The sequence below is a fragment of the Grus americana genome, chromosome 3, assembly GCF_028858705.1.
Source record: "Grus americana isolate bGruAme1 chromosome 3, bGruAme1.mat, whole genome shotgun sequence".
NCBI classification, from domain to species: Eukaryota; Metazoa; Chordata; class Aves; order Gruiformes; family Gruidae; genus Grus; species Grus americana.
Window position 1 is genome coordinate 103,342,559 of NC_072854.1, and position 21,204 is coordinate 103,363,762.

The window sequence follows — 21,204 nt, forward strand, 5'->3', positions numbered from 1 at the left end:
GCTTCAAACTTTGGTGGTTTTATACAAAGGGCATTCAGCTATCCCTCCCGGTCACAAATGAAGATAGGTTGAAGTCAGGGCCGGGGGGGGGGGTGTCATCTGTTATTCTGTTGGGTTATGTTTGCTGTTAGTATCCTAATAATATGAAAAGCCGGGGGGGGGTGTAGGGAGGGGGGAACTACAGGAGAGAAACCCAAGCTGCGCAGCGCCTGCCTTCCCACACTACCATTCACCTTCATTTTCCTCTCCTTTATATTCTACTCATTTTTACTTGCCTCCCCCATTATTTAGTCATCTCCTAAATGCAGTCCTCTCTTCTTTGGTGTCACGAGAAACATATTAACTAGACCAAGTAGTCAGAGCGCTTCCCCTGCAGCACTTCCAAAATATACCTCCAGACCACTCGCTCCTCCAGAGCATTAATGCCCAGGGGCAAATAATTTTTTTAAAAAAAAAAAAGGAAAAAAAAAAAGAAGATAATTTCCTCGCAGCCGGGTCACATTCAGGGCCCCACATGCAAACACTTCTCTACCCCCCCCCGGCCGGAGCTGGGAGGGTGAAGTATCAGGAAGAGCAAGCAGTACGTTGACTTTCCACACTTTCCTTCGCCCCTCCTGATTTTGGGTTCCCTTTGTGTGCGCGTGTCCCTCTGCGCCCGCTCGCGTGGCCGCGGGTCCTGACACTACGGCGCGAGCAGAGCAAAGTGCGTCCCGCGTGAAACGGCCACGCCGCCGCTCCGGCCGCCCGGGGACGGCGATGAAGAAACAGCCCGCGGCAGCAATGCCCCCCTCCCCCCCGGCCCGGCCCGCAGGGCTCCCACCAGGCCTGCTCGGCTCCCGTGAACCGCTCGCAGAAGTGTTGCAGGAAGGACAGGGCGGCGGGGGAGGGAGGGAGGGACGGGGGAGAGGACGGGCTTCCCCCCCCACCCCCCGCCGGCCTCTCCCCGCCGGGGCGGACGGGCCCCGCCGCTGCCCGGGCCGCGCCGCAGCCGCGACACTTCGGGGCTCCCGAAAGGGCATCCCGGGGGAAGCAGGGCGACACGGGCAGCCGCCGCGACAATCACACGCGCCCCGGAACCGGCTTGGAGAGTCCGATCCCCCTTCCCCGCTCGTAACCGCCAGAGCCACCCCGGGACCCCGGCCCCAAACTCTTGCTGGCTGAAGCCTCGTCACTTCCCCGGCGCTCCTGACCCTGGGGGGGGGGGGGGGGAGGACAAAACCTGCTGGGGTAGGATCTGTCAGCAAAAAAAAAAAAAAAAAAAAATCATTCTCCCTTCCCCCCCCCCGGGCCAATAATTTTAAATAATTGTCCGAGAGACGAGAACCACTAAACCCCGGTGGCCGGTGCTGTTGTGCGGCTTTTTATGAAGCTGATTTTTTTTTTTTTTTTTGGGGGGGGGGGGAGGAATGACTCTGAGCAAGTGCAATTGGCAAGGTCTGAAGGTGGAATTGGGGGGGGGGGGGGAGCGCTTCTGGCAGCGGCTCGTCTCCACGCAAAAACATGCCCCCGATGCAATGTCAGCTCGCAGAGGTGCGGGGAGGGGAGCGGGGGGGCTCGCTTTACCTGGTCAGCTCAGAACCGCAGGCAGGTTAATCAGGTGAGTCGTCGGGGATTTTAAAGAAGCCGAAGCCGGTTTCTTTGCTAGGAAAGTCTACAACACCATGCAGGGACATTGCAAAATCTTTACACACGCCTCCTTTAACTGGGCTCCCGCGACCTCCGCCGGCGAGGGGGGAGCCGCCGGCGGGCGGCAGGCCGCACGGCACCGCGGCGGCGGGGCGGGGGGCGCGGGGGGCGGCGGCAGCGGCGGGCAGGGCCCGGCGGACAGCCAGCGGCGGCGGACGGGCGGCGGCGGCCCCGGGCCCCGCGGCCCCGGCCCCGGCGGCGTCTCTGGGCCTCCCTGCCGCCTTGGTAGCGCCGGTCCGCACTCGGCCTGACCCGGGACGTCACGCCGCCTGTCTGTTTTCTCAATGATAACTTGGCAGGAGAAGGGGGAAGCGGCCGGGTTTTTCCTGGGCTCGTTACCGGGTACGTGCACGTTTCTTTTGCATGCGGGTTTTTTTTTTTTTTTTAATTTAAAAAAAAAGCGAAATAATAAAAAGCCGGGACAGGAAATCCGGGGCGCGGCGGGGGCTGCCGCCCCGCGATGGTGGCGGCCGCTCGCCGGCGGGAGCGGGGGAGCGGCGGCGCGGCCGAGGGGAGCAGGCATGCGTTCATCTTTTTGTCTTTCATTTTACCTTCAGGGTGACATTCAGTGCCAGGCGAGCCTCGCCGGTCACCGCCAAGTCCCACCTGGAAAAAACAAACCAAGCAAAAAAAAAAAAAAAAAAAACCGCCTCCAACCAACCAAATAAAAAAAAACCAACCCCAAACTACCGAAAACGGGGGGCGGGGAGGGGGTGCAACACCCCCCGGCAGCCCGGATGCGGGCGGCCGAGTCCTCCGGCGGCGGACGGGACACGTCGCCCAGGGGACGCGGGGACACAGAGGCACGCACACGCCGCCAGCCGCCAGCAGGCCATTTGCCGAACCACCGCGGGCCGGCGGGGGGGCACCACCAAAAAAAAAAAATAATTAAAATTAATTTTTTTTTTTAAAAGGCAAAAAAAAAAAAAGAAAAGCACCCGGAATGCAAGAGGAAGGTAGGGAGGAGTAACGCTGCTGGCGGTGCAGCCGCCGTACCGCTGCTGCCGTGCAGGCCCGGCGCCGCGCCCCCCCCCCACCCCCATCGCCTCCCGCCTCTGCAGGGGAAGGCCTGGGGGTGGGGAGCCCCCGATGCACAGACTCCTCTGGCACCGGATAAATTTGGGGTGCACCCCTGCTCCCCGCGGGCTGCGCGGCGCAGGGCCGGAGGAGGCAGCGCGGTAGTTCGGAAATTCGCTGGCACAATGGCGTCGCTGCTAGAGAGAGCGAAAGACTCGTGCAAACCCTGGCAGGGTTTAATCGCGGGTGTTTAAAGCATCTGTCCCTACCTCTGCTGCTAGGGTTGCGGGGCATCTGCTTCTGAAAGCAGGGCGGTTTACGTTAAAACAGAGAGCGAGCTTAGGCCTGCAGTCACCACCGAAGTCGGTGTGAGCAGGGTGCAGGCTGTGAGTGAGGGTAGGGGCTGGCCAGGCACCTGCATTTTCTTTCCTTCATTTTTGTACTTTTAAACGGCAAATCCTGTGAGTCTGTGTGAATGGTCCCGCTGAAATCAGGGGACCTTTTACACGCTGGGTTTAACTCGCGTGCTAAAGCACTGCCAGACCTAGGCCTTGCTTAGAAAGGCCTCATGGTAGGCAGCTCGGGTTTAAGTGCCTGTTTAGCTGCAGACCAGTTGTTAGGCGCACACCGTTCCTATCCCAAACTGCTGATACACCACACCTGCACAGTGACCACAGAGCGTCCCAGCAGCGCCCAGAGTCAAGTTTAGCTCTTCCACGCCGCCTTTTGCACCACCTATTTTAATAACAAGTTACATTGCCGATGCACACGTATGTAGTGCGGCGGAGTTCAGGAAGGGACACATGCAGTGAGGCTGAAACTAAATTATTTTTTGCCTCTGTTCAGCCTTAGTATTAGCATTAACACTTTCATTTTCCTCATTTGAATACAATAAAAGGGAAAACTGCCTTTGCTTAATATTGTTACTAATCAGGTTTTGCTATCCCAGTTTTTATAAGGAGATAAAGTCGGGGAGAAGTTAGGGTACACCTTTGCTGTTGCTGGACTCTGTGCTCTCTAACAGCACCGTATTTTAAATGGTGAGGTCGTCTACTGCAACTGGAAAAAGAGTTGGGGAGAAGAGAAGTCCTTCTTGGAATATAGCATAGTCCAAGCATCTTTTTACAGAGCCTGAAATTGAAAGGGGTTTTTGGTGTTTTGTTTTGTTTTTTAACTCAAGCTACTCAAGATGCTTTCTGGTTTGGCTAGAAACACAAGTTTGTTTCTTGTTTCTGGTTTGGAATTGTTTTGAACTGCTTTAAGCTAAATTCTTACCCGTCTTAGGTATACCGTCTCAGCAGAGTACGGAGTACATTACTGATAAATTTTTTTGGTAGACTTGAAAAGCCCAGTGTACAGCTTGATTGTTGTCTATATTTTGCCATTCATTTTTAAGTGAGGCTCTTCTGATTGATGTGGGGAGTTTGTTTAAAAGGATGAAGGGTATGGCATAGCTACCCAAGATGCTACTTGCAATTATTCCATACCTCAGCTAACAGGGAGATTTTTAGTTGTGATTGTTACACTTTTAAAAGTGAATTAGTTAATCAAATTGCTATTTTTGGAATGCACTTAAAGGAACATTAAAATGCATTAATTTCATTAAAATAAATGAGCAGATAGGCAACAAAACGAGTATTAGTCAAATAAGTAAGATCTCACCTATGGAGCCAAATTCAGCCCTAGTGAAATCAACTGAGTTGTGCTCGTCTACAGCATATTTAATTTGGCCTCCACAGTCACACAGCTGACACTTTATTTCCTTGTCAAAGGTGTGTATAGTAAAAATGTGTGAGCCATGCTGCTTCTCCAATGTGATTAACCTCTGAAGTTAAATTCACCTGCTTTCCATTTAGCTCAGCTGCGCAGCCCTATCGCATATGCAATTTTTGGTGTGCGTGCACACCAGAGATGCGGAGAGGCATTCCCCACCCTGATATTAGTCTAAGGGACGTGAGTTGTATCTGAAGTGAGGGTGTGATGAGGTGGATTTCAGCAGAGGCTGTTCACAGCTAGCTGCCTGTATGTTCCAGTTAACAGGCTGTACTGAAGTCTCTGCTACCATCTTTCATTACTGCTGTTACTCATGCCAGTGAGAGTAAAGGAAAGGTTGGTATGTCTATAATGACACGTTCATTTACTATGTAGATATACCCTAAGAGCCTCTCAGCCCAAGAAAATTATGCTGGAATAAGGTCAGATGTGAACGTAAAGCAGAACTGTGTTCAGATAGCTTATTCATTCTGGAATGACCGAGTTGTTTCCTGGTTTCGCTTCATCCACTTTCAAAGTGGATTAAGATAATTCAAGAAAGTGAATTCTTATGCTGGCGTAAGATTTGTCTACACATGGTTTTAGTCGAGACTAATTACTGCAGTGTACCTAATAAGTGTTTCGGAATAATTTTGTGTGTAGACAAGTCCAAAGTCCCATGGGTGAAAACAACAGAATTTAATCTTTCTGTATAAGATGAGGTTAATGTAGCCCAACGTTTGACCTACTTCTTTCCTCCTGAAGCATATTTAATTCATTACAGGTTTTTCTTTCTCAACAAAACCCCCACAACAACTATGTATTTATGATCAATTCCAGGATAGCAATGCCATGTGCACTGCACTAAAAATAAACAATTTAACCCGTATATACTCTGAGTACTTTCTCAACTGCCTTAAAGTGGACAATAAGTTCTTTACTGGAGAAAATACCAGCTTCTCGATCGTAAATATTTTGAGTGGGTTGTTACAAACAGAAGGAAAACAAAAACCAAAGCTCTGCTCTGCCTTCTTAAACACCCACGGTCCATTTGTACTTTGGCTGCATACCACTGAAAGCAATAGCACCCATTCTAATTCAACAGTATTAGTTCCTGAACGAGGAACCTCTCAGACTCGCACGGAAGGGTTTGCAGAACAACAGGGCCTTCAGAAGGCACCTTAAGAACAGACTGCTAATATATAGTTTGCTTACAGAGATCTGAATCGGGAAGAACCTACCTGAAACTCAGGCAGCTTCTCTGCTCTGACTCAGGCGTGTTGTATCACTACTGGCATACAGGAAACTTACCAAAATGATAATGAGAACATACAAAATTCTTTGTGACTTTGTGCCAAGCAGAAAGTTTGTCAAATGCTGTTTGGTCTCATTCTGTGCCACAGACCTGCCTGGGAAGAGAGGTGACTCTCTGACATGAATTAACATTCCTAAACTTTAAACTCAAGGTTGTTTGTTGGGGTGTTTCGGGGGGGGGGGGGGGGGGGGGAAGAAAAAAGAAAAAATAGACGAGAAATTATATAAGCTCAGCTAGTAAAACAGCCGATTTTTTGACAGAAGCATAAATACAAAAGGTAGATGGTACAAATTGCTGACCCTTTGAACATTGCCATGTGAAAAGCCAATAAAAGCTATGAAGATAAAAAACTCCAACTCCTACTTTGTGTGAAAGGCTGTAATGTGGGAAGGCAGAGGGTACCCAGGGGTCTTCCCTTACGCAGATGAAGAGACCCCGCTACTCCATGTAACAGGCCACAAATGATGCACACACAGGATTCTCGTTCCTGAGCTCCGTTTGTGATTACGAGCATGGCTTTGCTCTCCTGTGCTGGTCTTGGTTGAGGAGATAGGGAATGGATTTCACATAGGCCTCCCTCGCACCAAAACTGCTTATTTACGTAAGAAGCTTTCTGGTAAGAAAGTAAGCATTGACTAAAGAAGGTAAAGCACGGATGAACATAAAACAAGAAATCCAGTTCTTGAATTCTGCCATACTGAGTAACTTTGACCATGGGCCTAGTCTTGATATTAAGGTTCAAACTGGACTAAGATTGAAGGCAGGGAGAGTTTTGGACCGTATAGGAGCATGCCTGATCTGAAATCCCACTTGTATAAACAGTTGGATTAGATTATTTTACACTCTGCATCCTCCGAGAGGTCTCTGAGCATTGGAGCCACCAGCAGTGGTGGGGTATCCCGGCTCTCCCCCACTCCTGTCATCACAGGGGAATTACTCATCCAGCGAGGAAGGTGTCTTTAAATCTCTGAGACGATGGCACAACATGCGCAAGAGGAAATCTCAGTGCACAGCCAATGCAATGAACTGAAGGATCCTCTGTGAGAATTGGTTAGTAGTGCCAATGTTTAATATTTGTCATAACAACCACCGACTGTTTTGTTTTTTGTTCTAACAATGTGAATTATGCATTAAACATTAATACAAGCGAGTGTACTTTTCTTTTGATCTTCAAGCATAATCATTTCTAATGAGAGTTTATACATGAGCATTGAAACAAATCCCTGAGTCATGTGAATTTACATTGGTTTTACTCTGTGGGAAAGATATCCTACATGGGTTACTCATGTCTGTAAAACAACATAAATCAGAAGAAAAAAATAAGCTTCCATTTGGCTGTTGGAACATAAATATCTATGTAGACATTTGGCTTGTACGCTAGTGGTAATGCAATGTTAAAAAGTTAATTTATCAGAGATCAGGATTCAGGGTGGGGCCCTCACCTAATATGAGATCCAAGTCTGCTCAGAATAAGCAAGCTCACCTCTTAGCTTCTGCAGTCTGGCTTCCAACAGGAATCGAGCTGGGTGTCAGAGGAATTTGAACTAACTCTGTGAAGTACTAAAGGGATCAGAATTTGGCTTGCTTGATAGAGACCAAAGTTGCCAAACTGCCATCAGCAAGTAATAATATTGCACGTGTGGCAGACAAACTGCACAGCGCTAAGGGGCACCGTTCCTGACGCCCTTCACAGCCGGCTGCAGTGCAGGGCTGACCCAGTCCGGACCAACTCTAGAACCTGCTCGGCCATATCTGATCTCTGCTCCTCTCATTTTAATGTCAGTCACAAACATTGCATTCCATGAAAATATAAACAGTAGGGATTGTGTGACTGCCAAGACAGTTATTTAAAATGAAAACAGAATTTAAGCCCTTTCCCCTTTCACGCGCTGCACAAATATTAAAATAACCAGTGATTAACAGTCCGCACTTAAGCAACCATGCTGCATGTGCAAAGTACGTGCGACAAACTGGGGAAAGTGCCGGTACAAAACGGTATGTGATGGGCCTGATTCCCGGGTATACAGGTGCTGACTACAACATTTCCAAAACGCCTCTTGCCTCTCTAGAACAGATCTCAAAGCCAAAGGCTGCAGAAGAGGAATGGCTGCCAAGAAGGCAGTATGTTTAATGGCAGATAGGCTCTATCTATGATTCAGGTCGTACCTCAGGAATTCTCAAAAGCCCATTAATGTATTTTATTCTTAATGTGTAAGTGCTAAAGGAGTCCTGGAAGCCAGAGATCCAGGATTACCCCACATAATTCAATGTTCTTACAGGAGGCTACAGTCATGCTCCCTGCTGCTCCTCTGCCCTGAATAACCTTAAACGCTGGTGGTGAGCTTCAAAAATGAAGAGCGGAAGAAGCCTACACATAGAATAGTTTGTAGACTGGCAGAAAAGGAAACACAAAACCCTTCATCCCTGAACGTGAATCCTGTTAACTGCTATGTTTTATATAAAGACAGAGGAACTGGCACTATGGCAGTCGAGAAGAAAGCACCTGTGAAGCGCCATTATGGAAACCCAACACTGTTTGTATGGATTAAGTCTTCCCTGAGGTTGCAGAACTTCACCTGGCACATTAAGTTAAAAGATAAGTAGGTCAATATTGGATCTTAAACAATTTTGGACTGAAGGACCTCAACTGCCTCAACTCCATCTAGACCCTGCCTGACACACATTGAGAGTATCCAGCTTTAAACGTTAGCGAGTCTTCTGACTTTTCAGAATGCCTAAGTACGTCCCCAGGCACACACAAAAAGCTGTACTTGCAAAGATGTGACAGATACTGGTAGAAGATGGTGTACGGAAGCTTGTAGGAGGGCCTGCCTTAGCATCGGTCAGGGTGACAAAGCCTGTCGGACCACAGGTTCCCAGGCTGCATTCACAGCCCTGGAATGCCGGCTGGAAACACTCCTCTGTAATTTAGCTCATTTGGTGTGCATTAAAGATGCTCCTTTCTAGAGCCCTGCGTGAAATGTGCTGATACTGAACCCATCCTTCCTACACCTGCGGGCCCCTAGCAGGTGGCCGAGAGGCCGGTAGGAAAGGGAGAACACCAGTTTTAACCCAGTTGTTCATGATGGAAAATGATGAGAAAAGTGAAAAGATCTTATTCCACAGACTAATGCATTTACTTATATTTAACTGCTTAAGCCCAGCCAGAACCCTGAATGCCATTACTATATACGAATGTTATGGTATGGTGAAGTCTTACTCAGTAATTAGCTGGTCAGAGCCACAAACTAGAAACCAGGTATGCAGCCACTGAAAGCTGACGTAGCTCTCGTGAAATCAGTGCAGTCACACCAATTTATACTAGCTGGGGATCTGATCTTCAATTTCTAATTAAAAATTGAGAAACTGCATTTTTTTTTTTCCATGACATTTTGGTCCTATTATACAGCAATAGCAATAAAATAAAAAAGTTACAAGTATTTATATAGCCATGACAGAAGCTGAACCAATGCAAAATCTTTACAACGAAATCCTACGACCACGTTTTTCCATATTGCAGCGTTGGAGCCATGTGGATCGCTGCTTAACTTTAGGGCAACCAGGTAAGCTCGTTTTCTTGCCTCCGTCTTTTCTGTCGCTATTAGGGCTGCAACCTTCCCATCCTCCTCGTGAGCTAACCTCCTGGTACCACCCCCAGGGAGAGGGGGAGAAGTTACACCATGGGTGTTTTTCCATGGGCGGATGTCTAAATGTGAAGGGAAACAATTGAATTTTAATGACAATTTTGAGACACTTGAAGTTAATTTCTGGGCAGTGCAGAAATTAGTGGGGCTTTTTGCTGCCAGGAGCCACGTGCTCTCCTCTCCTGCTGATGTTAGCAGGATTGCAGGCGCTCCAATGTTTGCACAAGTAAGTCCCAAAATACCAGGTCCTCCTCTCGTGCCACAAAAGGCAGAGTGAGAGACCTGCTGCTGTCCAGCCCAACCAAGTTGCCCCAGTGTCAATAAAGAGCAATTCCTACAAAAATTAGCCTACCTGCTCCAGATTTAGCCTACCAGAGATGCGTTCTCCTTAGCACAGTAGCATTGTTCAGGGTAAGAAAGTAACTTTGTTAGGTGCTGTGCAAAACATTTCAGCAAATAAAGTTCCTGCATCCAAAAGCCCTGTGAAAAAGATTGCGGAGGGAGCGTAGCAAATGGGATATCCTGGGAAGAAAGTACACCAGTAATTACAGCAAAGGCAGCCAGCTACGGAGGCTTTTCCTACACGCAGGGTAATGGTAATTTTGCCAAGGACACAAGTTGTTTATTTCCTTTTTAGCTATGGTATTTCCATTGCATTACTAAATCACAGTTTGTTAATAGCTTACAAACATAAAGTTTATAAAGCTTTAGAAACCTTGTTGTATTTAAGACAGTATGTCCTGGTTTATCTAAATCTCTATTAAAAATATGTAATAGGTTTGAGGGTTGGTTTTGGTTTGTTCTGGGTTTTTTTTAAGGAGTTTAGTAAAGGAGGGGTAAGTTTTGGTCTTGTTTTTGTCATCTTAGAAGATTCAGGAAGGAATATAAAGGATGGTCTCCCAATCTGTATACATCTACTCGTAGATAATGAATAGAAAATAAAAGATGCTTCAAAATAGTGCCAGTCATTTAATCTGCTCTGTAGTTGGATGGCAGTATTTCAACCATTTTTACCAAAACGAGGAGACCCACCGCAGAGTACTGTCTTTTCAATTTTGGGGGAGACAATCATAGCCCTGAATAGGTCACCAAAGGGATCAGCCTTCCCCGTGTTACCCCTCTGCTCAGATGGCAGCTCCAACAAAAAAAAAACCAAAAAAAACAAAAAAAACACCAACAAAAAAACCAACGCACAAGAAAAGAGGACAGATGTAGCCACCTGGCATCGCCTTCTTGCAGAGAAAGCGGCAAGCAGGGGAGGAGGGAGCCGGTGTTCAGCCAGCTGTGGCAGGACTCGCGAGCCAGGCTGCCCAGCTGGACCGCGTCCTCCGAGTGGGCTTCTGCGGGGGGGAGGCGTGGAGAGGCTGGTGTTGGGGGACTGCTTCCCTTGCAAACGCCTCTGTGTCCCCATTTGCCTTCTCCCACAAAATGGCTAAGCGTGCCTCTTGGCTGCAAATTCTCAGCCTGGTGTCGAGTACATTAGCATCTGTGTCCCACCAGCTTACTACAAGGCGTACATAAAACATCATTGCTGGATGTGTTCTTGAAGTTCCTTTACACTGAAGCCAGCTCTCATTTTAGTTACAGGAGAATTCATAGAAACCTCGAGGAGACTGATATTACTGACTCCGATATCAAACCAGTTTTTCCTACCTAATACTATTTGTTATATACACTACCCAGAGCTTAGCTGTGTCCATTATTTTCCCTATTCACTTATTTCAACAAGGGTGCTTTTGCTTAGGGCTATTTTTTGCACTGTACTATTGGATACTATGGTACAGTTCATTACATTAAAACAATTTTACTAGTTAGAAAACTTCACTGTAATGTTTTGCTACTAAATTTCTGCTGAGTAGGGCCGCTAGCTCATGAACGCCCCATCCAAGTCCTTCTGGGGCCACCCTGAGAACTTCAGTGATCCCTGTGCTAGGCGCCCGGCGTTCATCAGGCTCACGCGCGACCTGAACAGCCACAGTCTCAGCCCCGCTCTGAGCCCTTGGGACATGGGTGTTCAGCTAAGACTGCAAAAAAAGAAAAACCATGGCCACAATCAATTATTTTAATAGCTGTTAATATAAATCCATATTCCTAACCCTTACTTGTTACAGCCAGATGCACGATAGGATAAATGATTTTGCCTGAACTTTTTTGGGGGGTTTTTTTGCCTCTTTTGTGTGAATAATGACTTTTTAAGAGACTGGTGCATTAATTTCCAGTTGTTAGGAGACTGTTGCTCTACATTCCTACCTGCGCGGATAGGATATCACATTACTGTCTAAGTTACCAGGGCAGTATACTACCCAGAGTTAACTCCAGAAACAGTTTCTTCTATTCCAGCAGTATATGCTGCTTCTTGGGACAATTCTTTAGGTACAAGCCCAATGGAAATGGCCCTTCACTATTTTCCACTCTGCCTCATTTTTTTTCTCTCTCAGCTTTACGCTGCTGCAGAGGATGTACAACACGGGATGCGGGTTTTCCTCCCTGTGCCCTCAATGCAGCAAATTGCTATGCAAGAGCAACTCCAACTGATTTCATGTAATTCTGCTAATATAGTTACAAAGACAGTAGTTAACATTCAAGAAATTATTTGGGTACTGGAAAGACAAACAGGTCTTCTGATCCTCATAAAGGCAACCATAAGGTACAAGTTGTATAGACGTTTGATGAATGAAGCATTGCCACTAAAAGAAAGTGGCACGAAGCTCTTGAGGAAACAGTTGGAACAAGGTTTTAGCAGTTTGTGAAGGCATCAGAAAATGCATGTGCTTTACAAGGCTACAGCATCTACGTAGCAGGTGTACGCAACCTGCTCTGGATCCCTAAATCCATCACCAACAGGTCACTGGGAACTTGGGCTCCTGAGAGTCACTGCTCTCTCTGTGCCTCAGTTTCCTTAGATGAAAGTACGGGTTGTGTCTTTGATAGCCCTCAGATGAATAGATCAAATTCACTCATTAAATGTCAAGCATTATAATCAATCACAGGTTTACCATGTCTATTTTACCCAAACGTTTTAAACTATAATATCAAAATAACGTCACTCAGAAAAGTTAGGTGTGGTTGCAGAAGTTCGAGACCGTGGAACATGAATCTCAGTGATTTCGATGGACGTGATGTCAAACTTACAGATTCTATGAACTTCGATGTGACTCTAAAGATATCAGCACTCCAACAACAAGTGATTTGGTCTGCATCTTCTACTACTTCAGGAGAGATCTATGCCAGTCCCATCACAGTTCCTCAATTATTTTTTCCCCCACTTTGAATATTTTTCTATGAATGCTACTTGCTACAAAACAAACAATCAAAAAAACCCCAAACCCTCAGCATTTAAAGGTTGAATCTATTGCATGTTTTTCCTCTTAAAGGACTTGGATTTTGACATATTCATTTCCTAGGTAATGGGTAAAGGAACTGAGAAATAATTCGGTCACTATGATCACTCTCACTTGCATGGGTCTACTGCTGGTAGTCCTTCCTTGCATAAATGGAGCTGTGCTTGAGGAAGGTGGGATGCTACAGTTTCAGTAATTTCTTCCTTCCACCAAGACACATGACTTCGGACCCATAAAGTTCCTCTCTTGCGGGGCACTTCCTTTAAAGCAAGTTTGTCTCCTTGAGTAAATTTTTCCCTGGGTGTGACATATATATATATACACACACACACACATATATATCTATATGTGTGTCATAGATATATATAGATAGATATCTACTTCACTTATTCCGTTGGATAGAAGTTATTACAGATTAGAAGAAGAAAAATAGAGTACAAATTTATCTACTGAGCGTATAAGAGAAGTTGGTATCACCCAGTTTAGAAGTATAAGCTCTGTTTATTTCTGTTTTTCCCTGAATACGCCACCACCACGTACCCCAGAAGTACCTGATGTCAGTAGCAGTATACGTACGTGTACAGCTGCAAAACCTTTTCATTTCCATCAGTGGAAACCATCACTAGATTACTGTATTTTTGCCATATGTCAAAGATTCAATCAACCTGAAAATATTTAATGCTTTCTACTGATACAAAGACATCATATGAAGAGCTCCAAGTGTCCTTTGAACATGGAGGAGCCACTACGCTGTATCTTACTACACTGCGTACTTCCAACATTTTTCAAGTGGACAAGATGAATAGGGATGGAGGAGGGAAGAAAATCGTTCAGAGAAAATCCAAGTTAGAAACAGAAAAAAGATTTTGGAATTTGTAGTTCAGAAGTCTGTACTATTTTCATTCTTTGTTTAAAGATTTCTAATTTTAATTAGAAATTTTGAGCATATTTTAGGTGTCTCGCTTTTGTGAATACAAAAATATGAAAAAAATAAGGTTAAAAAATGTTAAAGTGACATAATTTGTTCAGAAAACGTTGACTGATAAGCATATGCATGGAATTACCTAGTTCAGTTCTACTCGAACATTTTCCTAACTGGAAGAAAATGTGTAAGTTCCTCACCCATTTTAACAGTCGTCATTAATGGATGTTAAAATTAGCAACAGTTCATCGGTAGCTTCCCAAGACTGGCACCAATGTAAGGATTTGTATTTGATACAAATTGGGGGGGGGGAGTTATCCTGCATTTGGATGAAGGTTTGCAATAATTAAATACAAAATACCAAATACGCCACTTACGGACATAACAACTGTTTCCTGGGGGGAAGGGGGGGGACACGACGGACGACACAAACCTCCTACTACATGATAAGAAATATAAAAATATTAAGTAGAAGTCTACAGAACCAATAAGGTCTGGCACCATAGCTTTCCCCAAAGAAGATTATGTTACTTTCAGTGTATTTCTGCACAACAAAACCAAAACGCTGGCTGGGATTTCTGAGCGTTTCCACACTCCAAACACTAAGAGGAAGCTATTCAAAGTCACGAGAGTTTTGGTGTTAACTGCAATGGAAACAGAACGGAGCCTTTATCTTAATCGGTTACTTAGAATGAGCTTATATTGATTTATCATCTTTTCTCCACTCTCTGCGCTCAAAAAGCCGGAGCCGTTCATGCATTACTGATGTACGTTCCAAAAAACCATGCAGAGGCAATAGTGTACTATTCTTGCAAGTATTTTGAGAGAGAGATTGCATGTATTATGCCAGTGCTGTACCTTAGGGTCGTGAGTCACTAGAAAATACAGAGATATACTTATTTTTATGCTTTGAATAAGAAGTCGTTTGTGACAGAATATAAATATGGGGAAGTAATTTCTAAGTTTATGACTACTACTCTATTTATTAAGAATGGCAAATTTTGAAACAGATTAAAGACTTGGATGGAGACGTGTCATTATCACCAGATTTTGTTGCAAACGTATTTATTACATTCAGTCAACGTCCTAAGCATACTGCTATACCTGCGTGATGAAATGAGCTCCAGATCTCTCCATATATAACATAAGGGGGGGGGGGCAATATGAATTGCTATTTATTCAGCAACTGAATCTTAGCCAACATGTACCACTATTTACCATTGTTAGTGGTAATTTTACACACGTAGTAAGCCCATAAGGCCCTTGTAACATTGGAAAGCCTGAGATTTGCATTATTCTGAAGCCTCTTTGAGTTTTATCAAATATATACTGATAGAATAAAACACAGGCATTTACAAGAAAAAAAAAATCTTTTAATTTTGTTAAGACTGAGATAAACTAATAAAAGAAAAGAAATGCAATATTAAAGTTTTTAACCCTCCATTCTCAACATAACTTCTATAGTTATACACTCTCCTTTCTTTTCTGGCAAGATCTAATTTTCTGCAGGGATGTCAAGGTGTCCGCTGCTCTCCATTTTCCTAAAGTTAGCACACCAACATCTGCTAAATGCAGTACAACACACTGTTTACACCTTTCTGGTAAATTTAAGGCTTTTCCATTCAAGAACTGTGTAAATGAATCAGTATTCATTCACACCTGTACCTATGAGTATCTATTATGAAGCAGAGAGTGTTCATTTTTAATTTCCTCCTTGTTCTGATTTTATGCCGTATGCCTCTGCACCGATGCTGTTCAGAACTGCTTAGATATAATTACAAGTACAAGGGAAGTAAAAACAAAAGCAATGTATTTCCCCCCCTCATTTGCCGCAAGTATTTATCAACAAAGGTGATAAAAATTCAGAGGTAAAAGGTCTTGCCTGACATCTCTTTTAAACAAGTCAGTAGTTCAGCAAACTACTACAATTCAGTAGCTTTGTCCCCTGCTCCAAAAAGCAAGACAACAAAATCCCAAACTGTATATATTTAGGTTTGTCCTCTGAAATCCAGCGCAATATTTAGTAACTTGTATTTGATATCAGAGTTTCCAAGGGAAGTAGTGGGGGGTTGTCTGTCGGGGTTTTTGAAAAAAAAAAAAAAAAAAAAATACATACAGATTTCTCATCAATTGAAAGGAAATCTGTATCTGTCAGTAAAAAGCATGAGGAAAAAGGGAAGATTGATTAATAAGTGCAACACCCTTTCTTCGGTGAATGCTTTTGCATCAGAAATTCATTTTTCTCATGCTGCAGAAACCCTCTATTCGAACAAGTACCCACTACCATCGCTTGGCCCTCTAATCACCATCCTTACCGAGAGAGAACCAACCGTTATTGATCACACAGAGCATTCTGTAAGATCTGTTTTTCCAATTAAATTTATATTCTCCTTGGATGTCTGCTTTTATTTAGTTTTGAACGCAATTATAGCTGTACCTTTGTTAACTCCTGTGGCGATAAGTCATTTGCAGAAACTGTTGCTTTCGGTATCGTTAGCTATTACTGCTTATAGTATCGCTTAAGGCAGATTCCTTGTTGTAAATGGCATTGAACATCTTTCCCTGGGTATTGCAACAACACATTATGAACATTGGGATATCAACAGAACGGTCAGTAATGCGGCCAGCCTCTGGATTTAAGCAATAAAGTAGCGGACTTGTGCGTGGAGACACACTCAGCTAGAAAAATCAAACTATCGCCAAAGCATCTGATATGATGCCTGTGTCTTTCTCTGCTTTGCTAGTGACCAGTCATTACATTTGACTGTGAAACACTGTCCTGAATAATAAAGGTCAAAGTTTTCAAGGACAGCTTCTGGATTTGAGTTTCCAGCTTGAAATACCTAAAGCTGGATTTTCCAGGTGCGAGGTTCCCAGGCTTCTCACTGGGATTGTATCCCTTCAACGTCAGGGGAGAAAAAAAAAAACCCAAACCAACAAACCCAAAGCCAGAACAACAGGCCACACATCTCCTCAAATCAAAACCCATTTCATTTAAAAAATTGATCCTGGGGTTTGACATCTGTCAGAAAGATGGTATGATCACTATTAGCATATGCACATTTAAAAAAAAAAAATCCCAATCTGAAATGTTTATTTAGTCAACTCCAATCTTATATCACCTCATTTCTCAACTTTTTGTTTGATATCAGAGAAATAGATACAAATTCTGAAAATTTGGCTCACTAATAAACAATTTTAGCCTTTTTATTTAAAACAAAAGTACTGTGAAATAACCTTTTTTTTAAAAAAATAGTTTTCTAGGATCTCTACATATATCAAAATAGTAAATTTACATTACGCCACTATAAATGTTTATGAACATTCTCTTAATTACAAGAAATATGAGAATTACATTCAAGCAGCTTTTCAACAAATGCCAAAGCGTTCACGCATGATATCCTTGGTTATAAAGGTGGGAGCGTAACAGCACTGTTTGGGAAGTCTGCTGGAGTTCAGGACTCAAATCTGGCTCTGTACATAACCGGTTGTGACCTACTCCAACGCACCATATTAAAACTTCCTTTTACATCAGCTTTCCTAATACCTAACTCACCCAAACAAAGTGTTTTCCTACTTTCATATATCAAGGGGAGAGGAAAGAATCCTGTGATAGCTGGTATTTGCAAAGTTACTAGTGATTTCTTAGTGCATGGTAAAATAAGCTTGTAGATCTCTAGCATTTAATTATGATGAGTAAAGGCAGGATTAGGCTACACCATGCTGTACTGAGGAAAGAGCTTTTCCTTTTCCAGGGAAGTTTTGTTATTATCATCAATACCAAATCGTACTGTATGATGTCCCAATAACCATGCTGAAGCTGTCTTTTAAGCTGCGGTGTTGCTCTGTGAAAATACTGCTTGGAAAGTAGGCGCCAACTTGTGTAACTCCTGACAACACTTTCTCGTAGCCCTGGCAAGCCAGCGGGAGAACGCCAAAAAGCAAGCAAGGAAGCCAAATCCATTCTCAACCCAAAACATGTACCCTAAAATCTAACATTCAGAAATCCTTCATCTCTGTGACCTATCGCCTCATCTCATTACAATTGTTCACCGATTATTATTTTTTCCGCCTTTCCCACCGGAAAGGACAGCTGCCCACCAGAATGCTTTCGAGTGGAGAAGAGGGGGTGCACGGTCCGTAAGGGCTGTGCTGTGCCCACGGGAGCCCCATCTCCCCCTTTTTGCCTCAGCATCACTGCAAGCGCGGCCCGTCTCCGGCGCGACACACCGATCCCTTGGGAAGTCAGACAAAGAGACACAATTTGGGGAACGGCTCGTAGCCCCGGGAAGGGACCCCCGCCTCTTTTCACTGCTCCGGCATCCACTTACTGTAATTCCTCAGCTTCCAGCAACTTTCCTCCGCACCTCCATCCCCCCTGGAAACTTAGGGCAAACGCCGAGGAGAGGGAAAACAAAGGGGCAAAGAACAAAGAGCCGGGGCGGGGAGGGGAAGGGAGGCGAGGGGAGGGCAGGGGAGCGCTCCCCCCTTTCGGGTCAGCCCAGGGACCCTCCCCGCCCGCCGCCGCCCCGGGGGCCGCCCTGCCCGCCCGCCACCCAGCCCCAGCCGGCAGCGTCCCCGGGGGCTGCCGCAGCGGGGGACCCCCGTGGGGTGTCCCGGCCCCAGGGGTGACCCGTGGGCCCCCTGCCCGAACCCGAACTACCCACTGACACACACACCCCGCAAGGGCTTGCGCGGGGTCTGGTTCGCGCCCGACCGCGAAGCGCCCGCTCCTGCCGTACCCTCAAGAGCAAGGATGAAATAATCCGGGGGAGGCTGCACCGCTCCCCCCCGCCCCCCCGCCACGCAGCCGTACCTTTCCGCCTGCCCCAGCCCTGCCCGGGGCCCCGCACCGGGCACCCGGAGCATCCTCGGCTGGTACCCGCGGGGGGACCGGGTGAGGGGGACCGGATGGGGGGGGGACCCGCTCCCCGGGAGAGCAACACGTGTCCGGCCCCAAACTCGCGGTCGGCGGTTTCCAGAGCCGGGGCCGCTTTCGGGCTTTTAGGGACCACAGGAAACCAGCGAGCAAGAGACCAAGCCGAGGCAGCTTTCCCGTGTCGCTGCCAAGAGTCCTGTTCGCCTCGCAGCAGCGTTAAACTTTTGTTACAGTGTCACTAAGCGCTATTTTTGCATGGTCCTCTCCCCCCACGCACGCCCTTACCAAATGCCATCCTTTCGCAAACCTCCTGTTCCCTCTATTAGCAGTTAAACACCCTTGAAAAGCTGCAGGTGCCCTCGTTACCTGTTGCTATGAGGCCCCTGCCCTCTTATCGCGGGGGGGGGGGGGGCGGTTAATAATTTTTTTTTTTTTTTTTCACTGTGATCATGCTGTGCCGGCTACAGATGCCACCGGCCTGTGACAACCCAACCGGGGTTCAAACCCCGTGTGGTTGCGGGCAGGGAGCAAGCGAAGGCGGGGGAAGGTTTGGGCAGGAGCGACGGCACCTCCAGAAGCCGTGAGAGGAGCCCGACGTTGCTGCCTAACTTCAGAGCGAAACCGAGGGGGTAGGGAGAGCCAAAGGAACGGTTTGGGCGGGCAGGGGAGTAATCGTGTCATTAGGTTACCAGGGGACCGCATGCACTAAGTGCCACCCTGCAACTACCTCTTAGAGAAGGACGGGGAATTATCATTATTCTTCTCGGGCAGGCATTTCCGAATTAAAGAGTTAATTGACGCGGTCCTTCTTTTGCGTAATAACCAAAGGGAATCCGAGTTTTACCTGAGAAACTTTTAGAGGTTTTCTATTTCTTTCTTTCTTTTTAATTTAAGCTAGAAGCGAGCTAACAGAACCTCACTTCCCTGAAGGCGAGATTAACCTAGACCTTAATCGGGAGTGGAAACCAGCAGCGAGCACAGTACAGAGCTGGGATGTGGATGCCCGGGGAAAGCGGTCCAGAAGCGGTTCCGAGTTTAAACCGGGCTGGGCGCTCCCTGAACCGGCCCCACGACGCGCCAAACCCCGCGGGGGAAGAGCCGCCTCGTCCCGCAAGCCCCTGCCATGAGCAACCCTCATTAGCGAAATCAGAGAAAAGTGGGGAATGAGAGAAACAATTTAAAAGCCCGAAGTTGGCAAATGAGGAGCGTGAGGTGCAGCTGTAACACGCGTTTGCGTGAAATGCTGCCCTGGGAGAGGGAGTAGAACTTCAGCCCAGCCTGTGCCCTTAGTTAACTAAAGCCAATTACTTGCTTCCATATAAAAGGTTTCGCGTATGGTTACATGTGAGGAAATACGAGAAGCTCATGAGTCTGTTTTTGTTATGATTTAATCAAATAAATTAAAGGAGAAGGGTAAGGATACGCCCAATTTGGGACTTCAAAAAAAAAAAAAAAGCATTAGTTTTGAGGGACGCTCTCTGTCCAAACCCTTTCCTGCTGCACAGAGCAAAGCGAGGCTCTCGGAGTCCACTCATCTCATTACTGCTGGTTGCTTGGGGCTTCTCTTTTCCTCCTAATGGAGTAACCTTTCATAAGCGATTGCAGTTTCGGGGGGGAAAGGGTGAGTAGGTGCCAAAACAAGCTGGGGGTGGGGCAGAGTTTTGCGTTTCAAGCAATTTAGCAAACAGCAATTCTGCTTACAACAGAGAGGTAGGTGGATACTTGAAAACATCTTCCACCGGGGTGTCCTACTTTAGCAATTCTAATTAAAACAAGGTTTAAAAGATGCAAAGAAAGAGCAAGCTTCTTGCTTTATTTCCAATGGGCGTGGGGGATACCGTCAGGCAGAAAGTGCTTCCAGCTTGTTCTAACGTGCACCTTTGTTTAAAAAAGGAAAAAAAAAAATCAAGCTCGTCCTCTGATTTCAACTAATGTATTTTTAACTGGATTTCTTTCCTCTGCTTTGTGTGATCTGATACCTACCGTGTAGCCCTGGCCCACTTTCAGCCCTGCGGGTGCCCTGTATTGTGTGCGTGTCTGAAAGAAAAGGGAAAAGTCTTCCATCTCACACTCTTGTGCCCTATACCTGTGCTTGGGAATTGAATCGTGTCCAAGCTAGGGGTCAGCAAAATACGGATCCTATTCCTCTTCTCGCTGCCTAACCCGAGAGGAGCCGTGACTTTGTAGGTCCAGCCTAGCTAGCATGGCTGTGACCGTCCGGCACCTTGAATCAATAAAGCAGCCAGTTTTCTGACGCTTCTTTTCCACGGCTGCTTATTGAAAAGGAGGCTTTACTGCCACCTATAAATAGCGCTGGATCCAAGTCGCGCTTTTTTTTTCTTTTTTTTTTTTTCTTCCCCCCTACGTAAAGCAGCAAAGTTATAACCAAGATACCGCAAGTTCTTCTTGCTGTTTTGCGAGGAGGGGCTGTGCTGGAGGTCCCGGCACCAAACGCGACTGCGCTGCAGCCTTTGAGGGGAGCAGGAGACTCCGGCGGCCCCAAACCCAGACACGCACCGGCTGCCTTTGAACTTTGTTCACAGGCATGTGAGGGAGAGGAACAAATACCGATACTCACCGTGCTCTTTGGCTTTCCAGGTGTAACTCCGTCTCTCCCTCTTCTTTGTGTATAAATGAGCAGAGGTTAC

At 46.0% G+C, this 21,204-nt stretch overlaps 1 protein-coding gene across 15 annotated transcripts in view; it reads right to left on the reverse strand.

Annotated features, from left to right (window-relative positions):
• The window catches only part of ESRRG (estrogen related receptor gamma), a 407,282-nt gene that overhangs the window by 384,763 nt on the left and 1,315 nt on the right, over positions 1 to 21,204 (reverse strand). For 2 of the 15 annotated variants that reach the window (XM_054819010.1, XM_054819009.1), the window contains exon 1: positions 21,135 to 21,151. The exons of 4 other annotated variants lie outside the window; for them this stretch is intronic. The gene's annotated coding sequence lies outside the window, so the exon portion shown is untranslated. Of the gene's footprint in view, positions 1 to 1,563; positions 1,702 to 21,134; positions 21,157 to 21,204 lie in introns of those variants that run through there. 9 more of the 15 variants (XM_054818986.1, XM_054818999.1, XM_054818993.1 and 6 more) reach the window with 7 other exon arrangements.